At 45.4% G+C, this 7,353-nt stretch overlaps 1 long non-coding RNA gene and 1 pseudogene across 1 annotated transcript in view; one reads left to right on the top strand and one right to left on the bottom strand.

Annotated features, from left to right (window-relative positions):
* LOC115064262 overlaps nucleotides 1–7,353 on the bottom strand; it is a 25,153-nt gene that overhangs the window by 5,876 nt on the left and 11,924 nt on the right. The window lies entirely within an intron of this gene.
* On the top strand, nucleotides 520–762 carry LOC110323938 (annotated as a pseudogene).

Here is a 7,353-nt window from a genome sequence, read left to right as displayed (position 1 = left end):
GGGGGGGGGGGCTCCCTTCAGGGGTCTTTCACCCCCAACCTCCCTTTCAGAAACCCAGCTTGCATAGCTGCGGGCAGCTACATGGAATCATCAAATAATAGGGGAGATGATTCACCAACTAGTCAACTAACACCATCAAGTAAAACCTCTAGTGCCAGGAATAGGTTCCGTCCTGGGTCATTGGTCAAAGAGACCCCATGAAAACACCCAAACACAGGGCTGGAGAGAGGGCTCAGCAGTTAAGAGCACTGACTGTTCTTTCAGAGGTCCTGAGTTCAATTCCCAGCAACCACATAGTGGCTCACAACCATCTGTAATGGGATCTGATGCCCTCTTCTAGTTGCATGAAGACAGATACAGTGTACTCATAAAATAAATAAATCTTCTTTAAAAAGAAAGAAAACAAAAAGAAGAAGAAGAAGAAAACACCCATTTGAGTTGTTGCACAGGCTCTAGGTGGACGTGGAGCCCTTTGCGCCCGGTTTCCTGCTCTGGCTTATTCCTCTGTGCACCAGAAGGATGGCCCACAAGCAGATCTACTACTCCAACAAGTACTTCGATGAGCACTACGACGAGTACCGGCATGTCATGTTGCCCAGAGAACTCTCTAAACAAGTACCCAAAATTCATCTGATGTCCGAAGAGGAGAGAAGGAAACTTGGTGTCCAACAGAGTCTAGGATGGGTTCATTACATGGTTCATGAGCCAGAATCCCATATTCTTCTCTTTAGACAGCCTCTTCCAAAAGAACAACAAAAATGAAGTGCAGCTGGGATCATCTAATCTTTTTCAAATTTAATGTATATGTGTATATAAGGTAGTATTCAGTGAATACTTGAAAAATGTACAAACCTGTCATCCATACCTGTGCATGAGCTGTATTCTTCACAGCAACAGAATTCAGTTAAACGCAACTGCAAGTAGGTTGTTTTAAGTTGTTCAAGATAAAAGTTTCTTGTAGTTTTTTCTTAATATAAATGCCTGTTTTATTTTACCTGTTTTATTAAATAAAGTTTGTATATTACAGTAAAAGAAAGAAAGAAACAAAGAAACAAAGAAAGAAAAAAGAGAGAGAAAGAAAGAAAACACCCAAACACCAAAGGCTAAGGCTGTTGGTTATTCTCCACAAACTGATGCTAAGGGCTAATTGCTGAACACAGCACTTATTTATGTCATTGAAGATGAAAAAACAAAATCAACCTGGTACTTAATTGGTGCTTCAGCCCTACTGATTAGCTTTCACAGTGCTGAAAGGCACCCTGCATCACCCAGTACATAAACCAGGAAACCTATAAACAATGTAGGTTTGAAAACCCACCAGTTCCTGAGCTCAAACTCCCACCCACCCCTGGCTCACCCCAAGCTCAGTATTTGAAATCTCGCCAATCACTAACCTGGAAAACTCTGCCCCTGAGAATCTCTTTGTTAACCCTACCTTCTGCCCAGCTCTCTGTTGCTTCTCACCCAAGTAGAGGCACCCACCCTCTTTAGTCTTTCCCAATAAATCTCTTGTGTGAGGTGTGTTGTACGGTGTGACTTAGTGACATTCCTAGTTCCCAATCTCCAAGAGACTTTTCCCCTCAGAGTTATAGCACTGACACTTGGGAAACCTTTTCCCTCAGAGCTGTAACACTTTCAAACACACACACACACACACACACACACACACACACACACACACACACACAACCTGCCTGCAAGATATACTTGTGCAATAGTGGCAAAAATGTTATGAAAGAAACCAACCACTCTGCGCTTTATGGCTAGCTCCATGAGATAACCTGAAACTGCTGAGGTGGCCAAGAACCTGAGACTGGATAGGTCATGGGCTGAGGGGAAATCTACCCTATTATTTTGCTATAGGAACATAGCAGTAATGGCCCCCTATTAGGCCATACTGCTATACCCATAGATCACTCAGAGATGCTTCTGGCAACAGATGGAAACTAACACAAAGAGTGAGAAGCTTTGGAACAATCAGTCCTAAGTGAGGTCTTCATCAACTCTTACTCTAGGGTCCAGTGGCTATGTGGAATGAAAAGGTCAGCATAGGAACTCTGGGAAGGTCTTGAAACACTCACCCCTCCAGAAGGGAGAGACTAATTAGCATTTCTCAGACCACAGGGTGGAGACACATTCCACAGGGCTGACCATTGCTCACCTTCAGACAAGGGAAGTCTTTGTCACCTCATTCCCTAAAGACCAATCAGTTTAAAGGGTGCACTGTTCTGCCCGTCATATTGGGCCTAGTTGCTGATGCTCTGTTCTGCCCCTGGAAACCATATAAAAACTCGCAGAACAGGTGCTGGGGGTCGCTGCTTCTCCTTTGGGTCTGGGACAACCCCAGTGCACTAGAACAATAAATTTCTCTTGCTTTTTGCATAAATCTTGGCTCCAAGTGGTTCACTCAGGGGGTCCCCAGTAAGCTAAGGCTCCCTGGAGTCTTACATGGAAGAGAAGGCAGAAAGTGATGGATTACTCCAAGGAAACAATGTCTTTCAGGCACAACAGGACATATGAATTCAGATACTGTGGCAGCATGCACAAGACCTTCACAGATTCAAATCAGATGAAATCCCAGTACTGAAAGGAGGAAGTAGGCAGGCCCCCATGCCCAGGAACAGTGGGCATAATAAAAGAAACTTCATGTGGATTTGTGTGTTGGGGGGGGGGGTTAGGGTTAGGGTTAGGGTTAGGGTTAGGGTTAGGGTTAGGGTTAGGGTTAACACACACACACACACACACACACACACACACACACACACGTGCTTCATTTTGTTTTGTTTGGCCTGGTTTTGTTTTCGGTTTTTTTTGTCTTTTGTCTTATTGGTTTATTGCTTGTTTGTGTTAATTTTCCTTTTTTGTGGGATCTTTTTTCCAGAGAGAGAGAGAATAAAGTTAGGTAAGTAGGAGAGATCTGGGAGGGCTAGAAGGAGGAGAAAACATGATCAAAATATTGTATAAAATTTTAATTAAAATGTAAAAAACAACAACAACAACAAAAAAAAAAAACCAACAAGTATGCCCTTCGAGGATGCAAGCAGATTGGGAAACTTGCCTTGAATAATATAAGGACTCCAAAAGTATACATGGGTCCCAGGTTAAACCCCAAAGTCAGAGTTAAAGAATGGAGCAGTAGATCCTAACGTCCTTGTGCATCTGAGCAGAAAGTACAACAAAGAGAACTCACCAAGCAAGCTGCTCCCGCATCCAAAACTCTCCAGATGCCAATATGACTGAGTATTAATAGTGCTTTCCTACGGTCAAATAAAGCTACAGATCTGCACAACCAACGTTTGGCTCCTGTTAGGATTGGGCACTTTCAATAGATTCTCCTGGAGTTTAACGCACACATGGAGATCTATGCACACATTCACACACCTACAGAGCAAAGGACTAACAGAGCAGAGGACTTGGAAAGCAAAAGTTCACAGCCTGAATAACAAGACAGCGCACACTTGCAGGTCAGAGGGGGTGAGTCAAGTTCAAGCTGAAAGTCTGTGCTATTGAATGACCTTTGCTTCCCGGAATCAGTGTGAAAGTTCAGAGTTCAGGAATGCATGCACACAGTCTGGGTCCTATGTGAAGACGGAGCCAAGAACCCTGGGCAGAGAATTGAGGAAGATGCAGACCCCAAGGGATCCCTTCTCTCTCTCTCGTCCCCCTGCCCCCAGAAATGGAACCTGCAAATGCAGACAGACAGAATGTCTGCAAGCAGCATGGTAAGGAACCACTTCAACACTTCAACGGCTCTGGTTTCTACTGCACCTTGGCAAGTTTCAAAATGTGACTGGGCCCTACTGCCCTCTCCTGGGATCTGAAGTGATGTCACATGAACCCAGCACACTTAATTTTTAGAGACACTCATCATCAGATGACTCTTTTCAGTAGGTTTTTATTTTTTGTTTTTGAGACAGGGTCTGTTGTGGTTTGAATGTGAAATGTGTGATTCTCAGCAGCTGGTGATGTTTTTTTGTTTTGTTTTGTTTTGTTTTGTTTTGTTTTTTCGAGACAGGGTTTCTCTGTGTAGCCCTGGCTGTCCTGGAACTCGATTGGTAGACCAGGCTGGCCTCGAACTCAGAAATCCGCCTGCCTCTGCCTCCCGAGTGCTGGGATTAAAGGCCTGCGCCACCAGGCCCGGCTAGCTGGTGATGTTTAAAGAAGGTTGTGAAACCTTTTGGCACGTGGAGCCTTGATGGAAGAAGTACATCAGTGAAACCAGCTTCTTGTGATCCCTCTCTGCTACTGCAGTGTGACCGCTTGCTCCTGTCACCCAGCCCTCCCAGCCAAGACAGACTTATGCCCTATTCCAACCCCACCCCACCCCCAATCTCTCAGTTTTTTTTGAAACAGGGTTTCTCTGTGTAGCCCTGCTGTCCTGGAATTCACTCTGTACATCAGGCTGACCTTGAACTCACAGAGCTCTGCCTGCCTCTGCCTCCTGAGTGCTGGGATTGAAGGCTTATGTCACCACTGCCCAGCTGAGCATTTCTCTCTTAAGTTACTTTTGTTAGGTTATTTTGTCATCACAGCAGAAAAGTAGCTAAGGCAGATCTCTCCAGCCTAGACCTTAACGTGCTACTTGGGTTGGCTTTAACCTCACAGCAATTCTCCTGACTCAGCCCTCCTAGCCCTGGGCATGAGCCACCATCATAACTCTTTTGGTTGGTGGTTGGTGGTTGGTGGTTGGCTGGTTTGGGTTTTGAAGTAAACAGTAGAAAATTGTCTCTCACTTTCCTCACAGCTCTGAGTGTTCCGTATGACAACTTCTCAAGGGCTTCCTTGGATGTCTGTTGTTGGTTGGTTTGTGTTTTGTTTTGATTTTGAGACAAAGTCTCATACAGTGTAGGCTTGCCTCAAATTCACTTTGTGGCTGAGGTTGATTTTCAGCTCCTGATCTTCCCGCTTCCACAGGTCAAGTGCAGGGACTGCAGGTATGAGCCACCAGGCCCAACTTAAGTGGTTCTTTAACATTCAGTCCAGATTGAGAATCCTGCACTAATGTAAGACCCTTACTACTAAAACCGTGGCTGTCTGACTATCGCTAAGACAAAGGGTAGACCTCCGGAGTGTGGGTCTGAACTTCCAGGAAAGACTCTTAATGGTCAGACTCAGAATGAGTTGACCAGAAGAAGGAAAAACAAGATTTTATAGGACTCACATTGTCCTGATCTGTTAACTGTTTGGCAGAGATTATGGTGTGTGGCTTTGTGGGAGGAGGTGCATCACTGGGGATGGGTTTTGAGCTTTCCAAAGGCCACAATATTTCTAGTTTGCTCCCTTATGGTATGGATCCATATGTAAGCTCTCAGCCACTGCCCCAGTGCTGCCTGCTGGCCTACATGCTGCCATGCCCCTCACCACAACGGTCATGAACTCACCTTCTGAACCTGTTAGCTCTAAATCCACACTTCTACAAGCTGCCTTGCTCATGTTGTCCTACTACAGGGATAGAAGCGTCACTAAGACAACTTCCCTGAAGTGCCTGCTGTCTCACTAGGATGGAAGGTGGCCCTGGCCACTTCCACATCCGACATCCTTTGCTCTGATTTTTCAGACTACTCTTTGTTGAGGGCCCAGAAGTCCTTGCACTCACGGGGAAGCTCTAGGAAAACTAGGAATGGAAATCACGCAGGGCATCTTCTCAGAGGAGGAGAGAAAATCAAATCCCTGTATTCCACCCAGAAAGCTGAGAGTGGGTTTTGTTAATGAGCTGGTGACCCTTTTGATACCTATGAAGGCAGTCTTCACCCGCCTTCTGCTATAGGGGCAAACCTCACCTCCATTCCCCAGAAGGATTATCCCAGACTTTCCCAGACTCTTGGGAATAGCATGTAGACTCTGTGGGTTGAGCATAGGACATTGGGCCTGGCAGCAAGTGCATTTACCAGCTGAGACATCTTGCCAGCCCTAACCTATCAATTCTTTAAAGAGGGTTTTACTCGCCCTAGAACATCACCTATCCTTAGGGGAGATGTTGGCTGTAACTTATGACCCAATGACCTCTAAGCTATTGGTCAGAGACTATACTAGATTCTAGGCCTTTTAGCTATAGGACCCACACTTCTGGTCACATGCATTTTGTAAAAGGATATGTATGTAATCACACCTTAAGCTTTATTGTGCAACTGGAATTGAAAGTATGGGAATTCTGAGTGCCTAGAGACCATTTCCCAAATTCCATTGTGTTTAAATATGCCTACAATAAACCTCCTGGTGTTAGACTCTCTGGAGTTTGATGCAAGTTGACATCAATCTACAACTGGTTTTTCATTCTTATCTATTCCTTGCCGTTCTGCCTGGATACCTAAAGGGACCCCCCTCACCTAACAGTTCACATTCTTTTCATGCCTTGGGAAGCTGTGAATGAAGCGGCTTTCTCTTGCTCCACTTCGAAAACCCTTTTTTTGTTTGTTTGTTTGTTTTGTTTTGTTTTTCAAGACAGGGTTTCTCTGTGTAGCCCTGGCTGTCCCGAAACTCACTCTGTAGACCAGGCTGGCCTCAAACTCAGAAATTTGCCTGCCTCTGCCTCCCAAGTGCTGGGATTAAAGGCGTGCGCCACCACTACCCTGCCACTTTGAAAATCCTAGTATCTGGGCCTCCTACCTTCCTATATGCGGGCCCTGAGCTGGTAGATGTTCAGGGTTAGGTCATTTGGCAGGCTGATGATGATCTATCCATGGCAGCTCGAGAAGTGTGAAGCCACATGACATCAGCACCACCGTGCTTCCCAAGAGGGTCCCCTACAACAGGCAGGCATCTCTATACCTCGGAGGTACCACAGTGGGACTCCCAACCTTCAGGAGCCAAAACTGTTCAAGCAGGGTTAATCCTCTCGGCATTTTCTGTGGCCATGACTTAAAGCCTCCACTAGAGGGCAGGAAACTTACATTTAAACTGTACTTTTCTTTCCACAGGCCAAAAAATCTGGATGCAATACAATCACCTGAATAATAAATAGTAATTATGGCGACTCACAACCATCTGTAACTCCAGTTCCAGGAGATCCAACACACCCTTCTAACCTGTGTGGACATAAAGAACACAAGCAGTGCACAAACACAAATGCAAAACACCCACACATATATATCTTATTTTCTAAAATGAAACACACACACACACACACACACACACACACACACACACACTAGCATAGCATGGTATTCATAGTAGCTTAAGGGATACAAGAAGTTTGGTGGATGATACAAGGAACTTGGCACAGCTTGATCATCACAGCCTTGACAGGCTGAGGCAGAAAGATCACAGGTTCTGAGTCCAGCTAGGGCTACAGAGTAGAACCCTGAATTGAAGGAGGAGGAGGGGGGAGGGGAGGAGGAGGAGGAAGAGGGGAGG

Source organism: Mus pahari, chromosome 6 (genome assembly GCF_900095145.1).
Source record: "Mus pahari chromosome 6, PAHARI_EIJ_v1.1, whole genome shotgun sequence".
NCBI lineage: Eukaryota > Metazoa > Chordata > Mammalia > Rodentia > Muridae > Mus > Mus pahari.
This window is presented reverse-complemented; position numbering and strand designations above follow the sequence as displayed.